General features: G+C 41.8%; 1 long non-coding RNA gene across 1 annotated transcript in view; it reads right to left on the reverse strand.

Annotated features, from left to right (window-relative positions):
• Positions 1 to 238: 238 nt before the first annotated feature.
• The window catches only part of LOC135984021 (uncharacterized), a 170,852-nt gene continuing 144,298 nt past the window's right edge, over positions 239 to 26,792 (reverse strand). The window contains exon 3 of the long non-coding RNA XR_010601958.1: positions 239 to 2,617. This is a non-coding gene — a long non-coding RNA (uncharacterized LOC135984021). The remainder of the gene's footprint in view (positions 2,618 to 26,792) is intronic.

A 26,792-nucleotide genomic window follows, 5' to 3' on the forward strand; every position in this document is an offset into this window, starting at 1 on the left:
AAAACCATCCACTGCGGCAGAAGCAACCCCCTGTAGAGGTTAATGTCACTGAGGTGGAAGAATTTATACATCAAGCACTCCTGTCCTGGACACCTCTTCAGCATGGACAGGAGGCTTTGGGAAGATTTGTCTACTTTTCCCTTAGATTTTATGATCTGTTTTTTTTTTTAAAAAAGAAAAGCTCACAAACACAGGCAGGAGAGGTAACAGCAAGCCAGGTTTTAATAAGGGCCTCGGCTGAAGCCTGCTAAGTCATATGCTTCCTGAATTTCTTTAATAATAACCTAGGCTGAGGACCCTTGGGCTGAACTTCTTTGGGTTCCCTGCATTCAGTAATAATTGTGGATTAATCCTTAAAATCATGTTAGCTCTTTTATTCACAGTGAACCTCACCATTTATCACCAGATATGCTCATGGCTTTCAGATCGAACCCATTTGTGTGTCTCTAACTCTTTATCTCCAGCTTTTTTTCAGAAGAGACATAAAACCAAGACCTGCGGTTGTTAAAGGTCCCATGGAATTTTTTGTAAGAGGAGGAGTGATAACATCAGGGTCTTGGCTATCTCCCCAATCATGTATTTAGAGGTTCCTGCCTAAATTTTCTCTTCGATTTCATTGGGAAAAGGCTTCTACACCTTCTCTTCACATTCCTTAACCTTTATGTAGTTAGATGAGGTGCGAGCAGCTGTTGTATTGTAGAGAACAGATTTTCATTTTTTTCTGCATTTTATCATGTAGCATATTTTAAAATGTTGGTTCAGGAAATCTCTGAGGATTGACTAAATAACATCTTCAAGACTCTATTCAGGTTTAATGGTCTGTCTGCATAGATCAGATTGACCAAAACCTCAGGGCCCGGTTCAAAGTCCAGTGGAGTCAATGGAAAGACACCCATTGACTTCAATCATCTTTCATTCAGGCTCTCAGGACCCAATTCAGCAAAGCATTTAAAACATGTTTAATTCCATCCATATTCTGCAGCGTGCTTAAGCACATACTTAACTTTTAAGTCCCAGTGAAGTTTATTAAAGTTAAGAATGTGCTTAGGTGCTTTGTCGAATAGGGATGAACTGCTGAATCAAGGCCTAAGTTTGTATGAAAGGTGGTTTGGCATCATTATTTATGAGACACATTATGTGACATTTATATTATTATTAGCCCTTGTAAATAAATTCGCCACACACTATGTAGAGAGAGATCTCTTATGAACGTATAGGGTACGTCTATACTGCTGCTGCGACCGAGCGTTCCAAAGCAGGCAGACAAACTTGTGCTGCTGGTGCTTAAAAATAGCACTGCTCGGGCTCTCCAGCCCCTCTACGTCGAGAACCCAAGTTGCCACCCAATGTCCACACTGAGTTATTTTTAGCATGCTCGCTTGAGTCCTGCAAGCACGAGTCTGTCTTCCTGCGTTGGGAGGCTCTCTTCCTGCTTCAGTGCAGTCATATCCATTCACACTGCCATGGAAGGCTTTGGGCCTAATTCTGAAGTCACTCCAGTGCAACTCCACTGACTTCAATGGAGTTATTCTTGGTTTACACCATCAGTCAATCCGTTAAAATAAACCTTCCCACAGGATGATAATTGTTTATTGTTTCCAGCTGTCAAATGATTGAGGAAATGGATTGACCATGGTTGCTTCTCTTTTAACCAGCTTCTGAAAGCAGGAAGGAAAAAAACAACTTGGGAATTAAAGCTGTTGCTGGCACATATGCGTATACTACTTATGTATGCTGAGGAAGGAGGCTTTTGCTGAGGAAAGAGGGTAGTTATTGGGAGGTGTCAAGAGAACACTGGAAAAAGGGTCATAGACCTCTGGGTAGAGAGAGGACAAACTGTAGTGGAGGGTCATTGCTAGAAGGAAGGAGAATTTAACAGATGAGACCAATAAAAAAAACCCAATAATAATGTGTAGGTTTTAATCAAGGGGTGAATAGGCCTACGTTGGGGATGTTAGCTTAGTAATAAAACCTGAAATACTGAGGGGGTAAATCCATACAAAATACAAGGGATGGGCCAGGATAGAATGAGTTAAGGAAGAGTTAAAGGGATGGGGGGAAGGATTACCAAGTGTATTAACATCACAGCCTCTAAAACATTAAATGCAATGTGTGTGTGTGTGTGTGTGTGTGTGTGTGTGACCATGCACATGCATACAAACATGGACATATATATTTAAACACATATGAATGCTATAGGGGCTCTGATAGTGGCTTTACAATTAAGTTTACACTGAGATCTTATATATGGACAGAAAGACAGACACACACACAGAGTCAAATGGGATCAAAAGCCTAGACAGAAAGATTGTAGATATGACATAATAATCTATTGCATTGTAAACAAGTTGGGGAAGGGACTATATGTAGCCTGTTTGTAAAATGCCTGGCACACATTCAGCAATAATAATAATCAATACAAACATGACTGTTGGAAAGAGGAGCGAGGCAGGGGGAATGTTTGCACACTCCAGAAAGCAGAGTTCTGTGTTGAAATGAGGTGTGAGCATTGCTGTCAGTTTGCACTGCAGCACACTTGATCAAAACCAGCAGACATGCCTCTTTCCCAGGCAAACGCAGACACAACCAGCCAACTCGCAGCCACACGGTTTTCATCCTGTTCAACAGAAACAAAGCATTTAGGGCTGTTGCACCAGTTCAGGGTAAGATTTACAGCAGTGGCCATAAAATATTGGGTGAGCAATTTTCCAATTATTCAAAGACTAGATTCATAGATTCATAGATTCTAGGACTGGAAGGGACCTCGAGAGGTCATTGAGTCCAGTCCCCTGCCCGCATGGCAGGACCAAATACTGTCTAGGCCATCCCTGATAGACATTTATCTAACCTACTCTTAAATATCTCCAGAGTTGGAGATTCCACAACCTCCCTAGGCAATTTATTCCAGTGTTTAACCACCCTGACAGTTAGGAATTTTTTCCTAATGTCCAACCTAGACCTCCCTTGCTGCAGTTTAAACCCACTGCTTCTTGTTCTATCCTTAGAGGCTAAGGTGAACAAGTTTTCTCCCTCCTCCTTATGACACCCTTTTAAATACCTGAAAACTGCTATCATGTCCCCTCTCAGTCTTCTCTTTTCCAAACTAAACAAACCCAATTCTTTCATCCTTCCTTCATAGGTCATGTTCTCAAGACCTTTAATCATTCTTGTTGCTCTTCTCTGGACCCTTTCCAGTTTCTCCACATCTTTTTTGAAATGCGGTGCCCAGAACTGGACACAATACTCCAGCTGAGGCCTAAACAGAGCAGAGTAGAGCAGAAGAATGACTTCTCGTGTCTTGCTCACAACACACCTGTTAATACATCCTAGAATCATGTTTGCTTTTTTTGCAACAGCATCACACTGTTGACTCATATTTAGCTTGTGGTCCACTATAACCCCTAGATCCCTTTCTGCCGTACTCCTTCCTAGACAGTCTCTACCCATTCTGTATGTGTGAAACTGATTTTTTCTTCCTAAGTGGAGCACTTTGCATTTGTCTTTGTTAAACTTCATCCTGTTTACCTCAGACCATTTCTCCAATTTGTCCAGATCATTTTGAATTATGACCCTGTCCTCCAAAGGAGTTGCAATCCCTCCCAGTTTGGTATCATCCGCAAACTTAATAAGCGTACTTTCTATGCCAATATCTAAGTCGTTGATGAAGATAATGAACAGAGCCGGTCCCAAAACAGACCCCTGCGGTACCCCTCTCGTTACGCCTTTCCAGCAGGATTGGGAACCATTAATAACAACTCTCTGAGTACGGTTATCCAGCCAGTTATGCACCCACCTCATAGTAGCCCCATCTAAATTGTATTTGCCTAGTTTATCGATAAGAATATCATGCGAGACCGTATCAAATGCCTTACTAAAGTCCAGGTATACCACATCCACAGCTTCACCCTTATCCACAAGGCTCGTTATCCTATCAAAGAAAGCTATCAAATTGGTTTGACATGATTTGTTTTTCACAAATCCATGCTGGCTGTTCCCTATCACTAGTGAATGTGGAGGGCACTCGCCTGGCTCAGAGGCATCGCACATGTTGTGGGCACTGTCACACTTCCAGAGAAGTTACTTGTAAACTTTTAAAAGCTCACTCTGCAGAGACGGCTGAATTACATGTTTAGTCAGAGTCTGTGGAGCTGGGGCCATGCCAGATTACGTCAACCTAACTCTGTAAGTGTCCACACTACAGGGTTGCTCCCGCCAATGTAAATAACCCCACTACTCTGACCTAATAACTCCACCTCCCCGAGAGACATAGAGCTTAGGTCAATATACTTAGGGTGACGCAGGGTCTGTGTAGACCCTGAATTGCTCACATCGCCTGTGAGCTCCATACAGAGCCGACAACAGAGGCTGTGGGTGCCCAGCAGCGCGGCTCCAGCTGTCAGACCTGCGCAGAGCTGGCAGTTTAGGCTGTCAGCCCCCGCCCAGCCCTAGTTAAGTCAGTGTAAGTGCTCCTGGTGAGGACACACCCCACCAACACACAGAGGTTAGTGTGGACATGAAAAAACACAGTATCTACTGCGGTGGCTGTACATTGATCTAACATAGGTCGACTTCATTGTGTAGGATAGACCAGGCCTGGGACTGAATGTTAAAGACTGTAGACTAATTCTGAATCCATAGCCAGGCTCCCTCTGATATAAAGGGGAGTGTGGACTAAAATAGAAGGCTACAGGCTGCCCCCAGGTAGGTGCTTAATCGTCGAAGGCCAATCCAACACTGAAAGTCAGTGGGAACCGTTCTGTTGACTTCAGTGGTCTTTGGCTCAGACCTTTAGAAAAATTAACTACTGCATTCAGCATTGCTCAATAGGAGGGGAAAAAATGGTGGCAGGAAAAATTTAGGATTGTCACTGTTCCTGCCCTTTGTTTCTCTTCCTGCGCCATCCACCTCTCTCTCTCTGTCTCATCTCATCTTCCCATCAACTTGGGTTATGCATCATCCCCTAGGACTTACTGTGCCTCCCTGTCCCTAGCAAAGTCTGTTCTGCCTCCCTTTGTGACCTAAGATCCATGGTTTGCACAGGCCCAAAGATCTTCCAGGCTGGGCTAACCTCAGCAGTTCAGCCAAGAAGGGCTTCTGCTCCTCTGAACAGGGGAATAGATTCCAGAATAGGAGGAGGAGGTAGAGGAGGACAACGAGGAGTAGTTGGCAGCTGGCGCTAGCCCATGAAAATTGGGGTTTGGGGGAGGTCGGGAGCAACAAATGGTAGAAATAACTCAGGAGGCTGACAGGATCCACTCATGGAGGGGCCTTCTGCTGCTCATCAGCTAGTCCAAGGGGATGCCACATGCAGCCACATAGCTAGAATGACCCTTGGACCAGCACTGAATTTCTCCTTCCCCTCTTTCCTTGCCAAGGCTGATTTTGAATTTTTTTGGGGGGGTCTTGAACAGCTGCCTTTGATCCCGAGAGAGAAAACACATAAGCCTCTGTCTGGTCCCTATATGAACAGGCAGAACATTGTGTCTTTGCTGTCAGTCGGGAAGCACATTTAAGAGATCATCTGGTAGCTGAGATTTGGAGCCAGAGACTTTCAATTGTAAAAAATGTCTGAGCTACTCCTAGAACAGGCAGTGCCACTGGCACAGCTCTCTGAAGTGGGGAAGAGGCAATTGGTGAGCTAAAGAGTACTGGGATTATGGTGCAAGAAGCAGCAGAGAAAAAAAATTCCCCTGGGAAACAGAGAAGCATCATCTTGCAGAGTTATGAATGACTAGTATTATTATTATTAGTAGTAGTATTACAATAGCACCTAGAGGGTGTAACTGAGACTCAGGCGACATTGTGCTGGGTGCTGTACACACATATAATGAGACAATTGCTGCCCTGAAGAACTTACAATCTAAATAAACTAGAGGCACAAAGGGAAACCTAGGCATAGAATGGTGAACTGATTTGCTCAAGCTCATACAGTAAGTCAGTGGCACAGCCAGGAATACAGCCCTGGTTTCCTGGTCCATAGACTTAGCCACTCCACCACACCAGGCCCTAGGCATAAGGCAGTAGTTAATTAGGGCCCTTAGATTCATTTTAATGTCTGTTCTATAGGAAATTGCTGACAGAACAGATGCACCTTCAAGCAACAAAAACAAGCTGGCTTCAGTGCTCGTATGGCCATATAAAAGCATGCCAAAAAAAAGAAAAGAATCTTACCCTTCCTCCCATCCCACCCACAAAACATAACCATTGTCAGCGGAGGACTCAAATAACCAGAGAAAAATATGTCTTCTTTGTGGGATCATTCTAACCTTTTGTGTAGGTGTAGCAAGCATAATTGCTGGATTTTTTGTTGCACATTTCTTCTATGCATTCTCTCCTATGTGGCAGTAAAAGACTGCAGGTGTTCTTGCATGTGCAAACGTTCCAATTTCACTACCTGAGGGTCTGATTCAAAAGCCCATTGAAGTTACTAGGAGTTTTCCCATTGCCTTTAAGGGGTTTCTAATCAGGTCCACATTGATACCTCCAGCCCTCTATCATGTATCTTGTGCTAACAGAATGGCTCACATACTTGCTAAGTTACGTTCACTGACAATTTTCAAACAGGGACATGGTTTGTTATGGGGCAAGGGAGGCAGGTGTCTCCACCCCACAGACTTTTCATGGATCTATAAGCTCCACTTTTTACCCCCACCCCCACTCCCCCAGACTTTCAAGGATCCAGTATAATCACATACAATATTCTATATGCTGATAACTCCTCCCCCCCAAACCAATTCTTTCTGAAATGTCACCTTGTTTTTAAACCAAGCTTGAGTGTTTTTCTGAAAGTTGTGCTCAAGTTTAAACAGGAATTAATTCAGGGAAGTCCTATGGGCTATGATCAGACATGCCAAACCCGTGGGGAAAAACGCAGAAATCGGGCTTGTTTTTGGCTTAATTGGTTTGAGAGTTGCTTGTTGGCTAGTTTTTGGCTTGTAGCTTGTTGCTTCTTTTTTTGGATCAGCTCCCAGCAAGCAGGGGCAATGGGTGGGGGGGGGGGGGGGGCGAGAGTCAGGGGTGCACAGCGGGCCCACCACAGTCCCAGACTGCACGCCGGGGGGATCTAGTCATATAGAGTGTTGAGGTTCTTAGGGACTGGCTTGTTTTGGCCTTGGTTTGAAATGGGATTAGCTTAATGTTTGGCTTATTGTGCCAGTCGGGGTGCTTATTTACCACGTGCACATTGGCAACTGTGCCTATGAAAGAAGCTAGATGGTCACAGTGGTCCCTCTTAGTCTTCTGATCTATGAATCATTTAAACTATTTGATGGGCATTTGCATGCCACAGCCCTGAGTAACTGTGACAGGGCCGCGGCCCTCCGCTCCAGTCTTCTCTAACACCTCCAGTTTGTAAACGATGAGATGGAGTTTATGCTATCTGAACCACCACCCTTTACAGTGCAGCAAGTCTGCTTGCAGTGGCATACCGATATTATCCCCCTTTAGGGTTGCCAACCCTCCAGGATTGTCCTGGCGTCTCCAAGAATTAACTATTATGTCATGTGATGAAGCCTCCAGGAATACGTCCAACCAAAATTAGCAACCCTACCCCCCTTTACCATAGAGAAGAGAACTCCTCACACAGTGGTCACCCTTTGCACTGTCCTTGCTAGCCACTCACACTTTCTCTCCCACATTCATTCGTTGTTCATCCTTCCTGTGCGCCTTTCTGCTCTGCCAGTTAATGGGTTAATTAGCTCCTTAACTCTCCCCAGCTCAGATGATCTAATAATTAGCCCCAGCTTCCTACAGTCAGGCCCTTCTCTGGAGAAACTAATTGGAGTTTCAGTGACCAGAGCGCTGGTTCTAGCACCCTGTCAGTGAATTAATTCTCAGAACATCAACATGCCAGGGTAGGAAATTATTCTTCTTTTCCCCATTGTAAACTGGTGGGCAGTTTCTCTAGCCAGGGAAGGGAAATGAAGCTGAAAGCATTAGCCTTTAAATGCCCTTTGCTTTATTGTCCATAAAAAAGTCACAAAACAAAAAAACAAATCAACCGAGAAACACTGGGTAATGATCCCTAGAGGCTTTCCCTGCTTTCATCAGCCAAGAAAGGAGAGAACAAACCATCCACTTTAGTACCCTTTAACCCCACTTCCCCCCTCCTTTTATATGCTGCCCTAAACAGTCATGTGACCTTCAGGAACTTGTTAACCCTTAAGAGACTCCATTGCCCTTACCTTGTCGCGCCCATTTTATAGAGACGTAAACTGAGGCACAAAGAACTTAGAAGACACATTTTCAAAAGTGGTCTCTGATTTTTTTTTTTTTTTGGTTTCCATTTTTTTGGTTCTCAGCTTTGGCCATTTAGGAGTCTAAATTTGAGCACCCCAAAACCAGAAGACACAAAATTAATGAAGAGTCCTGTGGCACCTTTAAGACAAACAGATGCATTGGAGCATAAGCTTTCGTGGGTGAATACCCACTTCTTCAGACGCATGCCTCTCTGTTGCTTTTTACAGATCCAGACTAACATGGCTACCCCTCTGATACTTAACAAAATTAATGGCCACTTTTGAAAACTGGGGCCTGAGTGAGTTGAAAATGTTCACAGGAAGGTTTCTGCAAAGCCAGGAAGAGAAGCCAGCTCTCCTTACTGTCAGTCCTGTTCCACATCTACAAAACTTTCCTCTATCATTCTATAATGCCCCATGTAACTGGTACATCCTCTTGGATGGGAATGGAGGGGTGCTTTGCTGTATGCACTAGGGTAGTCAGCACTCAAGGGCTTAAATTTCTGCAAAAATAATTGCTTGGGTACAGGCTGGCTTAGTTGCATAAGAGACAGAGTTCACTTACTCCTGTAGAAAGAGGTGATATCTCTCCAGGAGTTTTGCTCCATTTCAGCAAAACTCAGAGAAAAACAGTGCATTTGTAGTTTCCCTGATCCTCTACCACCCACTCTCCACCCTGGAGATTTGGATAGCACAAGCCTTTAAAGTCTTAATACAATAGTCTCTATAAAAGCTTTAGAGTTTGTAAATATTGTCTGTAATATAAAAAAACCCCAACCTTTGGTATTCATTGGGGTGATTTAAATACTGCCCTTTTATTCTTTTTTCCGTCTGAGCAGATGCCATTCTATCTGACCAGCAGAATATTGCACAGAAAGATTTCAATAAAACAGGAAATCAAGTCTGAGAACAGTCCACAGAATGGATTTCTCCAGTTGGGCCATGTCGGAGTGATATGTAGCTGGCAGCAGAGATGAAAACCTGTCAATCTCCTGCAATGCAAATCCCTGTTACCTGGGGTATCCCTTCCAAATAATGTCTAGTTCTTGGTCACTCTTAAGTTGTACTGACTGTTGAAATGTCTGTGTATATAACAGAGAGTTGTCGATATTCTTAGTGGCAGCAGGAATATTGTTTTTTCTGCACTCGGCTGTATTGATATTCAAATATGTTTATAACTGTTATATGAAAACATGGATGTTTGACTTCGCAGCTTACTCAGTCATTATTTGATTAGTCACCTATATAATAAATAAAGTTGTGTTGTGGTATGTAGTTATCACAGACATGTTCCTGGACAGACACAACACAGATCTGACATAGTCTGAATACAAAGAACATGATTTAAGGCCTATTGAAATGAATGGGAGCTTTTCCATTGACTTCAATAGTTCAGAATCAGGCCCTTAATACCTATTTTCAGAAAAACTCGGCTTCTGCTTAGGCAGCTAAAGGAAATAGCCAAATTGCAATGAGATCCGCTGGGTGTGGAGGAACATTTGAAAGTCTGGCCATAGTGGGCACCTAAGAAATGTCTCTGATAGAGAGATATAATTGTGTTTTAACTGTGCACTGGAACTATGTAGAAATGCCAGACAAGGCACTGCGTTGGCCCCCTCCACCCAACACAATAAATTTCTGTTTACCGCTATCCTTTGTTTCAGTCTTTCAAACAGTTTTTAATCAATGTGATTCACATCCAAGTAAATGTGAATTATTTTTAGAGAGAGAGTCCATGGGACATTGCATCAAATGCTGTACTAAAGTCCAGAAACCTTTACCGCATTCCCTTTGTCCTTAATTTGATAAGGAAAAGCTATCCACTTTGTACTGTGTGATTTGTTCCTTGGGTAGCCCATTGTGCTGCAAGGATAATGCCCCAGACTCCATGGCAGATTTGGGTCCTGTCTGAGGCCTGATTCTCCTTTCGCTTACACCAGTATAAATCAGATTAATTGCACGGAGGTCAATAGAGTTATACCACCAGAGAACCAGGTCGTGGATGTTTTAGATTCTCTCCCCTGATGTCATTCATTTGCACCTTTCAGCCAGCCCAAATGGTCTGGACATAGGCTCTATCTAGCTATCAGAAAACTACCCCTTCGCTGGGGGATAATCTGGTTCTATGTCACGCTTCTCTTTTGGACATGGCAGCAGGGCAGCGTGGATGCACATCCGATAGAGGGGACATAACCAGAACACGTTGCTTTGTCAGTTCTGTATTGATAAAGGACCCTTTGGGGAGATTTTGCCAGCCCGAGTGGGTTAGAGTTGCCCCTCGGCAGAAAGCACATTTCAAAGGCACCAACATGAGTATTTACAGACACAGAATTTTAAATTCACACTAGCAGGCATTGGCATTTAAGTGTTTGCCTGCTTACCCAGTCCAGGGACAGAAACAGCGCCATGGGACTTGTTGGACTAGCCACACTGAAGCACCAGTGTTTGGTTTTTGAATGGTCACAATGAATCCATAAAAGTAAAGAGATATTTGTTAAATAAATTCAAATGGACAAACAAATGTGAAATGCCTGTGTAACGGCGACAGACCCCGGGTGTCGGTGGGCAGAATTGAATCAGGGACCTCTGGATCTTAGGGCATGAGCCTCTACTGCATGAGTTAAAAGCCAACAGGCTGTTAGCTAAGGCTGTAGAGCAGACTTATTTTAGCTCTCTCTCTTTAAGTGGTCCCAGAGCCACCAGGTGGAACAGAACACCACATCCAGGAGGTGTGTGGGTTACACCTGCAGACATTACCTGAGCAGGGAAAGAACGACTTTAATTGACTATATTAGCCAGCTCCTCAACTGGTGTGAATCAGCATAGCTCCTGGCCCATTAGTTGTTGCAATAATTTGGCTTCTGTCTGCTGTGAGCTCTGCTAATGGTATTTTAACTACCCTTGGTAGCCTCAACAAATACTGGGTCATCTGAGTACCTGGGTACGTAACGAGATCCGAAAGGCTGAAGGTCTTCTTATCTATTTGTAAAGAAACTTTAACAAGATTAACACTGAGAAACAAAACTGGTACATTTTTGTGCTTAAGTGAAGAAGCCACAATAGAAAAAGTAGGTAGAGTATGGCATATCTATCTTGAAAACCGTGACAGCAGAGATGGTGAATTCAGCCTGAAATAAAGGGAAAGACCTCTGGAGTATTTTCTTTGCAACAATGATTATGCTCAAGTGTCTTAACATGATCTAAGAAGATTTAAAAGTCATTGTAACCTCTTTCTTGTATGGCTTAGTAATTGTCAAGACATCAAAGGCTGACGAGAGAGGATAAGCTACTCCGAATCAGATCACATGATATAAAGGGTTAAAGCAGCAGGATAAATTGGCAAGTGCGGACTCTCCGGAAATACATGGCTGTAAGTGGAAAGCTTTATTCTATTGTTTAGGTAAGATTGGGCACCCTTACAGGACATCTTAGAAAATATGCATCAACAATCCCTGAAATGTAATTGGGAACACAGCTGTCATGTAGAGAATAAAGCATTGGCAGCTATATTTAGGCATGGAAAGATTCAACTGTTTATTTTTTTAATATATTTCAGCAACCTATTTACTTATATTTTGCACTAGCAGGACATTATTTAAGAACCTATTTTTAAAAAAGAGGTACCTAAATATGGATTTGGGTCCAAAAGTCGGACATGACACCTAAATAAAAGGAGTAATGAGCACATGCAGACTCCAGTAACTGCAATGGGATCTATGGAGTGATCATCACCACTGAAAATAAGGCCACTTTTTTCAGGTGCCTACATACGGATTTCAGGGCCTAGCTTTATGCACCTACGTTTGAAAATGTTGAACTAAACTGCTAATTATTTATTAAAAATCTACACCAATTTTAAAAAAATATTGTGTGCAGTTCTGGTCGTCCCATCTCAAAAAGATATATTAGAATTGGCAAAGGTACAGAGAAAAGCAACAAAAATAATTCGAGGTATGGAACAGCTTCCCTATGAGGAGAGATTAAAAACGACTGGGGCTGTTCAGTTTAGAAAAGAGACAACTAGGCGGGGGATATGGTAGAAGTTTATAAAGTCATGAATGGTGTGGAGAAAGTGTACAGGAAAGTGTTATTTACTCCTTCAAATAACACAAGAAGCAGTGCTCACCCAACGAAATTAATAGTGAAAGGTTTAAACAAACATAAGGAAGTATTTCTTCACACAACATGCAGTCAACCTGTGGAACTAGTTGCCACAGGATGTTGTGAAGGCCAAAAGTATAACTGGACTCACAAACAATTAGCTATGTTCATGGAGGATAGTTCTATCAATAGCTATTAGTCAAGATGGTGAGGGACACAACCCCATGCTCTGGGTGTCTCTAAACCTCTGACTGCCAGAACCTGGGCATGGATGGCAGGTGACGGCTTGAGAATTGCCCTTTTCTGTTCTTCCTCTCTGAAGCATCTGGTACTGGCCATTCTCAGAAGACCGCATACTGTGCTAGATGGACCATTGGTCTGACCCAGCATGGCCATTCTTATGAGTGATACTCAACAGCTCAAATCAAAGCTTTGCAAGCATAAATATATCTAGTGAGCCACCATCTGAAGCAGTAAATCAGGCATAGGCCTAAATTAACTATGCAAAGTAAAGCACATACTTGAGAATTATTTTAAACCCCACCCTTCCGTAATTTTATTTGGAGTGCAGAATCTATGTAATCTGCGATGTGTTTCTCTGCCCCTCCCAAACAAGGCCATCTGCATGATGGAATGGCATTGTCAAAGCTATTGGAGGATGTGTCATCATATGCATTTTCTTCTGACTGCAGCCAACAGAAAATATATGTCCTGGAAAGGAAGAGGAACATAAACGAAGAGGGGAAGGAGGCAGGGAAAACAGCAGGAAGAAACAAAATATAAAGCGGAAGAGAAGGTTTGAAGAAGGGTGAGCTACCCCATGTTACAAACACTAAGATGCTATGGTGATAGGGGCTATAGTAAGCCCTAGCAGACGGAAAGATACAATCCTGCAAACCATTTGCTGGTTTTCTTGCATAGATGCAGAATTCTCCATTGAAATCTTTACAAATATGTTTGCACGTATGGAATGTTGTTTCCTCTACTAAACACAAAGGCTGGATTGCTTAGCCACAGGGGGAGGCCATGAAGACCCTGTCTGAGAGGATCTCTGCCCTGAAGATTTTATAATCTAAATAGATAAGACAGATAATAGATTGGATAAAGGAAGTATTACTATTCCTATTTAACAGAGAGGAAACTGAGGCACAGAGATTAAGGGCAAGTCTACACTACCAAATTAAGTCAACCTAAGTTACATTGACATACAGCCAGAGCAGTAATGACATTGCTTTTGTATGTCCACACTATGCTCCTTGTGTTAGTGGTGTGCATCCTCACAAGACGTGCTTGCACCGATTTAACTGTCACTGTGGGGCATTGTGGGACATCTTTTGAAAGGCAGCAACAGTCGATGTAAGCAATGCACTGTCTACACTGACACTGCGTTAACCTAACTACATCGAACTAAGCGCTACGCCTCTCGTGGGAGTGGAGTTATTAAGTTGGTGTAGTGGGCAAGTTACATGGGTGGGAGCTGCATTTTAGTGTAGACTCTAATAGAGTTAGGTTGATATAAGCTGCCTTATGTTGACTTACCACTGAAGGGCAGATCAGGGCTAAGTGATGTGCCCAAGTTAAAACATTCTGACAGAGCTGGGAAATGAACCCAGATCTCCTGAGTCCAAGTCCAGTGCCTCAGCCACAAAACCATCCTTCCTGTATATGAACCTGATCTGAGTTCTGAATTTGTAACCAAATCAGGTGAGTTTCACATAATTTTGTTGTAAATACCTTTGCCTGGGCCTGGAGAATTATAGAATAGTCAACCTACCTTTGATACCTGGAAAGATACCATAACAAATTATTAAACAATCAATTTGCGAGCACCTAAATAGCCAACATGGATTTGCCAAGAACCAATCATGCCAAATCAACTTAATTTCCTTCTTTAAAAGGTTACTGGCCTAGTGGCTGGAGAGAAGCAGTAGATATGGTATGTCTTGATTTTAGTAAGGCTTTTGACACAGTCCCATATGACATTCTCATAACCAAACTAGGGAAACATGGTCTAGATTAAATTACTGTTAGGAACCAGGACATAGGTAGCCTTGCTGGGGCTGGGATCAGAAGCTGGGGGCCAACCTGGAGTCAGTCGCCTGAAGACAAGTGCGGGGTCGGAGCCAGGATTGGTAGCAGATGCTCAGGGGTCAGGTGCAGGAACCAGAAACAAAGCAAGGATCAGGAGCAAGGCAGGAGCCAGGAACAGGACGGGAGAGGATCCGGAACCACTAACAGGGTTGGAAGCATATTGGAGGAGACAGGAAAAAAGTAAGGTCAGCATTATGATCTGCAGGTGGTGGCAGTGGAGGGGGAGGAGGAGGCAGGTCTGCATGGTTGCTTCAACAGAGGACTTAAGTAGTGGGTGTGAGCCAATCAGGTGCCCCCAGGTCTTCAACATTCCAATTGGATTTCCTGTGGGGCCTGACCTGCCAAGCTTAGTGAGGTGGTGCTTCATTTGTCTTCTTGGTGGTAATGAGGGAATGTTGGTCACCCAGGCCCACCACAGCCCCCCATTTTAGACTGACCAAAACTGAGGTCTCACACCCTCAGATCTTTACAATGACTAAAAGGTGGTTGCACAACTGTTTCAAAGACAATACTCAAAGAGTACTTATCGATGATTCACTGTCAAACTGGAAGGGGTATCTGGTGGGATCCGGCAGGGCTCAGTCTGGTTCTGGTACTATTCAATATTTTCATTAATGACTTGGATAATGGAGTGGACAGTATGCTTATAAAATTTGTGGGTGATACCAAGCTTGGAGGAATTGCGAGAATTTTAGAGGATGGGATTAGACTTCAAAATGACCTTGACAAATCAGAGAATTGGTCTGAAATCAACAAGATGCAATTCAACAAAGTATTACTTGCAGGAAGGGAAAAAATTAAATGCACAACTACAAAATGGAGAATAACTGGCTATATGGTAGAATCGCTGAAAAGGACCTGGGGTGATAGTGGATCACAAACTGAGTATGAGCCAACAATGTGATGCAGTTGTGAAAAAGGCTAATATCATTCTGGGGTGTATTAACATGAGTGTCCAATGTAAGGCACAGGAGGTAATTGTCCTCCTCTACTCAGCACTGGTGAGGGTTCAGCTTGACTACTGTGTCCAATCCTGGGCACCGCACTTTTTAAGAAAGATGTGGACAAGCTGGAGAGTGTCTAGAGGAGAGCTAGAAAAATGGTAAAAGGTTTAGAAAACCTGACATATGAGGAAAGATTAAAAAAATGGGGCATGTTTGATCTTGAGAAAAGAAGATTGAGGGGCAGGGGAGACCTCACAACCGTCTTCAAATATTTTAATGGCTGTTATGAAGAGGACAGTGATCAACTGTTTTCCATGTTTGCTGAAGGCCGGATAAGAATTAATTGGCTTGATCTGCAGCCAGGGAGATTTAGGTTAGATATTAGGGAAAACTTTCTAACTATAATGATGATTAATTACTGGAATGTTCTTCCAAGGGAGGTGGTAGAATCCCTGTCAATGAAGGTTTTAAGAACAGGTTAAACAAACACCTGTCAGAGCTGGTCTAGGTGTACTTGGTCCTGTCTCAGTGTGGGAAGATAGACTAGAAGACCTTGTGACCAATATGGCAATTTCCTGCAATATCCTTGGGAGAAACTATTGTAAATATGTTTGGATCCAGTGTATGAAATGAATGGTTTATATATTATTGTGGGCAAGGATTGTATATAACCTCTCTCTAGAGGGAATATAGGATGTGAACTCTGGGAAGTGTTATGAACTTCAAAGGACTGTACTGAACAATGTGCCAGAGCAGAAAAGTGATGGCTGAGGAGCTGAGAGACTAGAAGAGATGCCCTTAGTACACCATAAAGGGGGAATACAGGTGCAATTGTCCTGAACTGTGACAGACATCTCAAGGTCCCTTCCAGCCCTGAATTTCTATGATTGTAGGATTGGGATCCAAACTCCAAGCTGCAAATCTTCACATTGTCCTTAGTATCCCAGATTGACCTACATGAATGGCATTCTTAAGAAAACATCTGATGTAGTTCTGCAGAATAGGTTTGTGCTCTAGCTAAACCAAAGCACAAATTCACAGGGTCTGGGAACACTGACAGACAAAATCCAGGTAAGTATGACACTTGCACCTCTAATGGGAGAGTACAGTCCTACTCAAGGGACCTCATGAATTCCCATATTTCAGCAGCCAAAGTTTTGACCTTTTACTGTTTCCAGGCATGAGTTTGATGAGCAGACATCCCACATGCAATGTGCTGATGGCTCAAAATTTGAAACATTGCAAACAAAGGGAAAGGACATCAATATTTCAAAAGGTTTGAATCCCTTCGTTGGTGGAACTGACACAGTGTAGAACAAACACATTTCCACACAACAGATGCAAAGTTGATAGGACACACACACAAGATAGCCAAATGTGATAACATTTTGAGTCAGGAAGATGTTTAGAAAGAGCCTCAGAATAAGACTGGCCTCCAAGTTTCTCCTACTTTTTTGTGTGTATAATCCACAGAAAAGTATAGTTCCATAAATCCAGAACTTTAGGCATAGCTATTAAAATTTTATATGCTCAGCTGCATTATATTTGAAGGTAGAGCGTCGGGAAAGTAAAATCAATCAGACCAGATAATTTTAGACTTAAAAATTTGAGGTCATGTAATGTAGAACCCTCAAGTGGATTTCGCTCTCTCACTATCAGGAAATTAAGACAAATGAAATCAAAAAGGTAAGCTGAAAGTCAGGAGAAAATGTAGTCAGTTATAAGTCTAAGGAAATTACAGTAAGATTTTTATAATGAATGGCTCAGACCTTATTTAGAATCCTATACTTAGGAGAGTAAAATCACACTGTGGATCTTGGAAAGGTACAGCAAAGGGTAATCAGGCTTATTTTAGATAAAATATGTATAAAATCAAGCCAATTAATGTTTGAAACATGAAATGTAAAAAAAGCCTGGTTCAAATGACCTCTTACCACCCCTCTGCCCACCCCTACAGAAAAACAAACAAACCCAACCTGTTAGGAGGAAAAGGTAATCCTGAAGCTTTCCCAAATCTTTGTCAAAACAAGGTGGAATGGCTGGCAAACACAAGTCCTTACCCAGGAGTTCGGGGTCTCAGTCTCCTTCACTAATCACTAACTAGGCCAAGTTTTTAAAAAGTGACTAGTCATATTTAGAACACAGCACATTTGGATAATCAGGTTCTTTTAGCTGTCACCTAAAAAATGAGGCATCCCCAATCATTGGTCAATTTTGAAAATCCTGACCTAGGCGCCGGATTCTGATGCCCAGCATGAGTAAAATCCATTCCTTCATGAGATTTCTTCCTCAAGGAACACTCTTTTGAGTTAGCTGACGTGCTGTACGCGCAGAGTGGAGATTGGATCTTCCTATGTTTGAAAAACATCCAGAACTATTCTGGACACTACCACAGTACCAAAACAAACAAACAAACATAACCCAATAAAACAATAATAAACCTTGCTTGCTTTTAGATATATTTTAAAAATAAATGTGGGGAAAACATGTCAGCAGATTGGACCATCTGAGGCATTTTACTTTCCTTCTGATTTATAGAGACAGTGGCTCTGCAACTTCGAAGACAGCATCAACTCCCTTCAGAATAACTATCCTTTTTAAACCAAATAATTGTCTTCAGAAGTAATACAATTTTACTGTGCCTTTAGGCTTGTGGGCTTCAATAGAAAATTCTTTTGGATGTTAATTTATTTAGTTACATTATTGCAAGATAAATCTGTTTTCAGCAAGTCACTGGTGGGGCATAGGCAAATAAAACAGATAACTGCTATAATCTAGAAGCATTATGAGACCGAGTACGGGAAGAAAAGAGAATTGTTGGAAAGGAGAAGATGGAAATTTTAACAGTAAGCAGCCCCTGAGCATTTACAATCCTTTGACTGACACATCGGTCATCCTATATGGCAGTGATTGTGACTATAGAGAGGAGTAGGGATTGATGGATAGGGCAAGACACTTCAACCTCTATGCATCAGTTTCCCCATCTCTAAAGGAGGACAATACCCACTTTTGAGATGAAAAGTCCTCTGTGAGAGCTATGTATGCAATGTTGTTACCCAGTTTCTTCTGAAACCTTTATCTAGGCTATTCTAAAGAAGATACGATGCTAGCCATAATGTTTAGAGCATCCCAACTGGATCTTGAACTGCATCAGGATATAAGGTTTTTCTCAAGACATCAGCCCGTTGTGACATTGATCCCATAAGAGTTCATTTTATAGGGAACCAGCTCCAGAGCATAGATGGAAATGGAGGGCTGGCAACGTGGGCAAACAGATGGCCTAGAAGAGCTCTGGGCTTCATGAGCCCACTATGACGTTGCACTCCAAATGTTTTATGGAAATAAGCTTATGAGTATGAATATGATGTAACTGGAATATGCTTCATGCAAAAGGTCTCTTGTAAGGTATCATTACAAAGCTTATGATCTATTGAGTGTGTTCATCCTATTTGTTTGCCTGTATTATTTATATGTCTGGAGTTAGGAGAATAAGATATAAACTTGTATTACTGATGTAAACACATTAAGTGGAAGGGTGCTTCAGAATCAATGAACTGTGAATGGATTTGTTTACCTGCAAGTCTTCCTGCGTATGTGTTGGCCAGCTCCTAGGTAATGAAGAAGAAGGTCTTACAGTGACATGCGATCATGTCAGCTGAACTGGAATCCATCTTAAACCTGGTGCTTTCCCATATAGAAGGAGGGGTGGGGACCCAGAGAGACAAAAGATTCCTGCCTGTGCCAAAGCTATACAAGGGGGTGGAACAGAACAAAGGGGACTGCCAGTCATGAGAACACCCCTAGTTTCCACCTAAGATGTCTGCTGGAACTCACAAAGACTGTACCAGGGGAAAGGATTGGGCCCAGACTAGGAAGGATTCTAGTCTGTGAAAGCAGCTTATTGGAACATCTCTAAGGGTGAGATTTACTTCTAAAAAGTTTTTTTAATGTAGTAGGCTTAGACTTGCATGTTTTTGCTTTATTTGCTTGGTAACTTACTTTGTTACGTCTGTTATTACTTGAAACCACTTAAATCCTACTTTTTATACTTAATAAAAACAATTTTGTTTGTTAACAAACCCAGAGTAAGTGATTAATACCTGAGGGAGCAAACAGCTGTGCATCCCTCTCCATCAGTATTATAGAGGGCAGACAATTCATGCGTTTACCCTGTATAAGCTTTATACAGAGTAAAGTGGATTTATTTCGGGTTTAGATCCCATTGGAAACTGGGTGTCTGGGTGCTGGAGATAGGTATCCTGCTGAGTGGTTTTCAGTTAAAGTCTGCAATTTGGGGGGCATGGTTCAGACCCTGGGACTGTGTTGCAGCAGACTAGCGTGTCTGGCTCAACAAGGCAGGTTACTGGAGTCCCAAGCTGGCAGGGAAAATGGGCTCAGAGGTAAATTCAGCACATCAGGTGACAGTCCCAAGGGGGTCTCTGTGACCAAACCCACCACCAAAATCTGAAGAAAAGAAGAGAGCTACTTGATTTTCCAGATGGTCCAGTTACACCATCAGGCTCTGCAGATGGGCTCCTGAGGTAATGGCTCTTAAACATGACATTGTGACCAGGCAAACTACAACATACTGAGTCTAACAGTCTTTCAGAAGTTCAATACCTAACATGCCCAGATTCTGTTTTCTCTCCAGCCATAATACAAATAATTCCCAAGGAAGGCCTCCTGGGGCAAGACTCTGTGACTTAGATAGACTCAGAATTTGAAGGATAGAAGGAAGCATTATGATCATTTGGGTTGACCACTTGCACAACACAGACCAGTGAATCTCACCCAATAATTTCTGCATAAGCCCTTGTCTTGTGGTTGAGCAAGAGAGTATTTCTTGAAAGAAACCTTAATGCTGATTTAAAGACTCCAGGTGATGGGGAATCTATCACATCCTTCGGATAGTTGTTCCAATGGTTAATTCCCCTCACGGTTATATCTTGTACTTTGTTTCCAGTATGTCTAGCTTCACTTTCCAGAAAACCTCCCTTTTCACAATTAATAGCTGGGGATGAGCCAAAAATAGAACCTCATATCTGAAGTCCCTTCAGCTTTTAGGGTGGTTTTGATTTAAATCTCCAGATCAGACACCATCCCTATGGCTTTGGTTCTCAGTTAGAAGGAGCCTGTCTTCTTCCTTTCTTCCTATCCAGGTACTTATATTTCCCCTAGCACTGTGAGCACTGGAGTGCCTCTCCAGTATTTAAACATAGCAATTGCAATAATAATCTCTTTCTTCCTTCCCAGCCAGTAGGAGAAATAGCTTGATTAGTTAGTTGATAGGTTTTGTGGGTTGTTTTGATTGCTTTTTATGTTTGCGTATGAGGGAGTGAATTCATCCAGACTCTGTATGAGCACTAGCAATGCAAGACTCGAGGGGCCCTCACATGTCTTTAATTCTTTAAAACACTTTATAACCACTAACTAATTAGGACCAAATTCTGACAACCTTACTTACACTGATTAGTACCTCTAGGGCCAGATAGTTAAAGGTATTTAGGTGCCTAAAGAGGCAGATAGGTGCCTATTGCAATTTTACGAAACACCTATCTGCCTCTTTAGGTGCCTAAATACCTTTCAAAATCTGGCCCTTGGGAGCCTAAAACCTACTGATGTTCACTGAGTCTTAGGTTCCCATGTACCTAAGTCACCCGTGTCTTATCTACATGGGAAAGTTATACTGGTATAAGTTAAGGTATGAATTTAAATTGATATAGTTACACCAATAACTCTCCCCATGTGGTTACTTTTAGTTCAGTATTAGTTGCCTTTTTTGGTTTAGCTTATGTCACTTGGGAAGGGGTGTAAACTAAACTGAAAAAAGCCATTCAGATCCTGGCATATATTCCAGTACAACTGGTAGAACTTTCCCTTGAAAACAAGGCCTAAGACCCTTTTGAAAATTAGACACAGGGTATATCTACATTGAAATCAGAGGTGTGACCACAGCAGGTGTATACATACCCGAGCTAGCTTTGATCTTGCTATCTAGCAAGAACAGCAGTGAAGCCACAGCAGCAGCACAGGCTGTACAACCCCTCCCAGAACCTTGGGTATGTACTTGAATGGCTAACTAGGGGTGCCAGGTATCCGGTTTTCGACTGGAACACCTGGTTGAAAAGGGACCCTGGCAGTTCCTGTCAGCACAGCCAAAGACTGGTTGGCTCTGCACAGGTCCCAGGAGGTGATGTCGTGTCCCTACACCTCCTAGGCATAGGACTGACCGTGGGGGCTCCGAGTGCTGTCGCCCCTCCCCAGGAGCTCCGGCTCTGTAGCTCCCATTAGCCAGGAACTGCAGCCAATGAAAGCTGTTGGGGCAGCCCCTGGAGGTGGGGGCGGGGGGAAGGTGCAATGCACAGAGAGCCTGTAAACCTGACTTCAGTATTGGACAAACTGGTTGAAACTATAATAAAGAACAATATTGTCAGACACAGAGGAACATAATTTGTTGAGGAAGAGTCAACATGGTTTTTGTAACGGGAAATCATGCCTCACCAATCTACTAGAATTCTTTGAGGGGGTCAACAAGCATGTGGATAGAGTGTACTTAGATTTTCAGAAAGCCTTTGACAAGGTCCCTCACCAAAGGCTCTTACGCAAAGTAAGCTGCCACGGGATAAGAGGGAAGGTGCTCTCATGGATTGGTAACTGGTTAAAAGATAGGAAATAAAGACTAGGCATAAATGGTCAGTTTTCAGAATGGAGAGAAGTAAATAGTGGTGTCCCCCGGGGGTCTGTTCTGGGCCAGTCCTATTCACCATATTCATAAATGATTTGGAAAAAGGGGTAAACGGTGAGGTGGCAAAAATTGCAGATGATACAAACTTACTAACGATAGTTAAAACCCAGGGAAACTGTGAAGAGCTACAAAAGGATCTCTCAAAAGTGGATGACTGGGCAACAAAAACGCAGATGAAATTTAATGTTGATAAATGCAAAGTAATGCAAATTGGAAAGTATAATCCCAACTATACATATAAAATGATGAGTCTAAATTAGCTGTTACCACTTAAGAAAGAGATCTTGGAGTCATTTGTGGATAGTTCTCTGGAAACATCCACTCAATGTGCAGCAGCAGTCAAAAAAGTGAACAGAATGCTGGGAATAATTAAGAAAGGGATAGATAATAGGACAGAAAATATCATGTTGCCTCTATATAAATCCATGGTACGCCCACACATTTCATACTGTGTTCAGATGTGCTCGACCCATCTCAAAAAAGTTATATTGGAATTGGAAAAGGTTCAGAAAAGGGTGACATGCTGGGGAGTAAATAGCTGGTGTAAATCAATAATTTCACTGGAGTGACTTCCATTTTTTTTCATTGCATCAACTAGCTAATATTAAGAAGGTGGAGATGGAAATGTTTTCCTTAATGAAGTCTCTTATCCTCCAGCTGCTCTGTTTTATCAAAAAGGAAGAAGATCAAGGTTCATCTTATTTTCTCTCTGCTTAAATAGAACACTAAATACTCTTTTAATTTGTGGCTCAGACTTCATTGCCCAGCGGCAGAAATGTAGAAATCATAGAATCATAGAATTGGAACAGACCTCAAGAGGTCATCTAGTCCAGTCGTCTGTACTTGTGGCAGGACTAAGTATTATCTAGACCATCCCTGACAGGTGTTTGTCTAACTTGTTCTTAAAAATCTCCAATGATGGAAATTCCACAACCTCCCTAGGCAATTTATTCTAGTGCTTAACTACCCTGACAGTTAGGAAGTTTTTCCTAATGTCCAACTAAACCTCCCTTGCTGCAATTTAAGCCTGTTGCTTCTTGTCCTATCCTCAGAGGTTAAGAAACACAATTTTTCTTCCTCCTCGTTGTAACAACCTTTACCATACTTGAAAACTGTTATATCCCCTCTCAGTCTTTTCTTTTCCAGACTAAACAAACCCAATTTTTTCAATCTTCCCTCATAGGTCATGTTTTCTAGACCTTTAATAAGTTGTGTCACTCTTCTGTTGACTCTCTCCAATTTGTCCACATCCTTCCTGAAATGTGGTGATCAGAACAGGACACAATACTCAAGTTGAGGTCTAATCAGAGCAGAGTAGAGCGGAAGAATTACTACTCGTGTCTTGCTTACAACACTCCTGCTAATACATACCGGAAGGATGTTTGCTTTTTTTGCAACAGCGTTACACTGTTGACTCATATTAGCTTTTGGTCCACTATGACTCCTAGATCCCTTTCTGCAGTACTCCTTCCTAGGCAGTCATTTCCCATTTTGTATCAGCTGCTCCATTATCATACTGAGGATCAATGTCAGGCTAACAGACCTAGATGGAGTACTTTGCATTTGTCCTCATTGAATTTCATCCTATTTACTTCAGACCATTTCTCCAGCTTGTCCAGATCATTTTGAATTTTAATCCTATCCTCCAATGCACTTCCAACCCCTCCCTACTTGGTATCATCCGCAAAATTTATAAGTGCACTCTGTATGCCATTATCTAAATAATTGATTAAGATATTTAATAGAACCAGACCTAGAACTGATCCCTGTGGGACCCCACTTGTTATGCTTTTCCAACACGAATGTGAATCACTGATAACTACTCTGGAAATGGTTTTCCAAACAGTTTTGCACCCACCATATAGTAGCTCCATCTAGATTGCATTTCCCTAGTTTGTTTATGACAAGGTCATGCAAGACAGTATCAAAAGCTTTATTAAAGTCAAGATATGCTACGTCTACCGCTTCCCCCCCATCCACAAGGCTTGTTACCCTGTCAAAGAAAGCTATCAGGATGGTTTGACACAATTCGTTTTTGACAAATCCATGCTGACTGTTACTTATCACCTTATCTTCTAGATGTTTGCAAACTGATTGCTTAATTATTTGCTCCATTATCTTTCCGGGTACAGAAATTAATCTGACTTGTCTGTAATTCCTCGGGTTGTCCTTATTTCCCTTTTTATAGATTGGCACTATATTTACCCTTTTCCAGTCTTCTGGAATGTCTCCTATCTTCCATGACTTTTCAAAAATAATCGCTAATGGCTCAGATATCTCCTCATTCAGCTCCTTGAGTATTCAAGGATGCATTTCATCAGGCCCTGGTGACTTAAAGACATCTAATTTGTCCAAGTAATTTTTAAGTTGTTCTTGCCCTATTTTAGCTTCTTCTGATCCTACCTCATTTTCACTGGCATTCACTATGTTAGAAGTCCAATCACCACCCACCTTCTTGGTGAAAACCAAAACAAAGAAGTCATTAAGTACCTCTGCCATTTCCACATATTCTGGTATTATTTCCCCCCCTCACTGAGTAACAGGTCTACCCTGTCCTTGGTCTTCCTCTTGCTTCTAATGTATTTATAGAATGTTTTTTGTAACCTTTTATGTCTCTAGCTAGTTTGATCTTGTTTTGTGCCTTAGCCTTTCAATTTTGTCCCTACACACTTGTGTTATAGGTTTATATTCATCCTTTGTAATTTAGCCTAGTTTCCACTTTTTGCAGGACTCTTTTTTTCATTTTTAGATCATTGAAGATCTCCTGGTTAAGCCAGGGTGATCTCTTGCCATACTTCCTGTCTTTCCTACACAGTGGGATAGTTTGCTCTTGTGCCCCTAATAGAATCTCTTTAAAAAACTGCCAACTGTCTTCAATTGTTTTTCCCCTTAGACTTGCTTCCCATAGGATCTTACCTACCAACTCCGAGTTTGCTAAAGTCTGCCTCCTTGCAATCCATTGTCTTTATTTTGCTGTTCTCCCTCCTACCATTCCTTAGAATCATGAACTCTATCATTTCATGATCACTTTCACCCAAGCTGCCTTCCACTTTCAAATTCTTAACCAGTTCCTTCCTATTTGTCAAAATCAAATCTAGAACAGCCTCTCCCCTAGTAGCTGTCTCCACCTTCTGAAATAAAAATATAGTCTCCGATACATTCCAAGAACTTATTGGATAATCTGTGCCCTGCTGTGTTATTTTCCCAACAGATGTCTGGTTAGTTGAAGTCCCCCATCATCATAAAGTCCTGTACTTTGTATAACAAAAGCCTTATCCACCTCATCTTCCTGGTTAGGGGGTCTGTAGTAGATCCCTACCTTTACATCACCCTTGTTTTTTACCCCTTTTATCCTTACCCACAGACTTTCAAGAAGTCTGTCTCCTATTTCCATCTCAACCTCAGTCCAAGTGTATATATTTTTAATATATAAGGCAACGCATCCTCCCTTTTTTCCCTGCCTATCCTTCCTGATCAAGCTGTACCCTTCTATATCAATATTCCAGTCATGCGTATTATCCCACCAGGTCTCTGTGATGCCAACTATGTCATAGTTGTGTTTATTTACTAGCATTTCGAGTTGTTCCTGCTTATTCCCCATACTTCTTGCATTAGTATACAGACATCTAAGATACTGATTTAATCCCCCCCCCCCAGTTCTGTCTTGTCTCTCCCTTATTTCTGTTATAACAGCCCACTCTCCCCACAAATTCCAAAGGAAGTCAATGTTCCTTAAACCCTATTGTCCCTAGGCAACCTTTTCTCCTGAAATCCTTGCGGATTTTCTTTCCCAATTAATTAACTTGACAAATTTAGCTCTAACTTAGGTTTTCATAAGTTCAGCTCAGAATTTTAGCTGTTTATCATAGTAAAATTGTGGCAACCGTAAAGTTGGAGTCCTGCAAACTTTTCATTTCAGTGGAGTTCTTTGAACCCTCTATGTTTTAAATTGTAGGGTTCATTTGAAATGTTTTCTGTAGTTTGTAAAGTGATGAAGGTTTCTAGAGCATTTTGAAGAAAAAACACATACCTCAGCAAAATTTAGGCAGAACAACTTTTCCAAATGAATGGACTATGTGACAGATTGTTAGGGGAGAAGATACTAGATCAAATTCTCAGTTGATGCCTTTCCATTGAAGTCAATGGAATTTGGCTACTGAGTCTTTGGTGATAAAGAATATCCATACTGATGATAACATAAAATGACCCTGGAGTAAATTCTTTAAATCCTGACTGTCTTTAAATGGTGAAAGCATTTGATTTTGCTTTTCCCACTGCTTCATAAACCAAGAATGGATCTCTGGGAATTTCCTGCCACTATACACTGTAGAATGTTACATTTGCTACTACTATAAATCTGTAGTATGCACATTTTTAAAATCCCATAACACCTCAAATTTAAGGTAGATATTATTTTCTGCTTTTAAATATTACTTTTCTGTTGAGCTGTCAAGCACTTACCCTAGCAACTGTTCATGAATTAAAAAGCAAAAATAAAAAACAACAACAAAGTTTCCTGGAACTGATGACAAATTAGTAAATCCAGAAATTGCCTGGATTGATTGCTTTAGAAGTAAACAATATATAATAGCTATTTCTCCTTAGAAAAGTACCAGTAAATTGATCTTATGCTGCAATCTGCTATTGCAGCTATAGGCCAGCATATAACGATAG

This window comes from Chrysemys picta, chromosome 5 (genome assembly GCF_011386835.1).
Source record: "Chrysemys picta bellii isolate R12L10 chromosome 5, ASM1138683v2, whole genome shotgun sequence".
In the NCBI taxonomy this organism is placed as follows: Eukaryota; Metazoa; Chordata; order Testudines; family Emydidae; genus Chrysemys; species Chrysemys picta.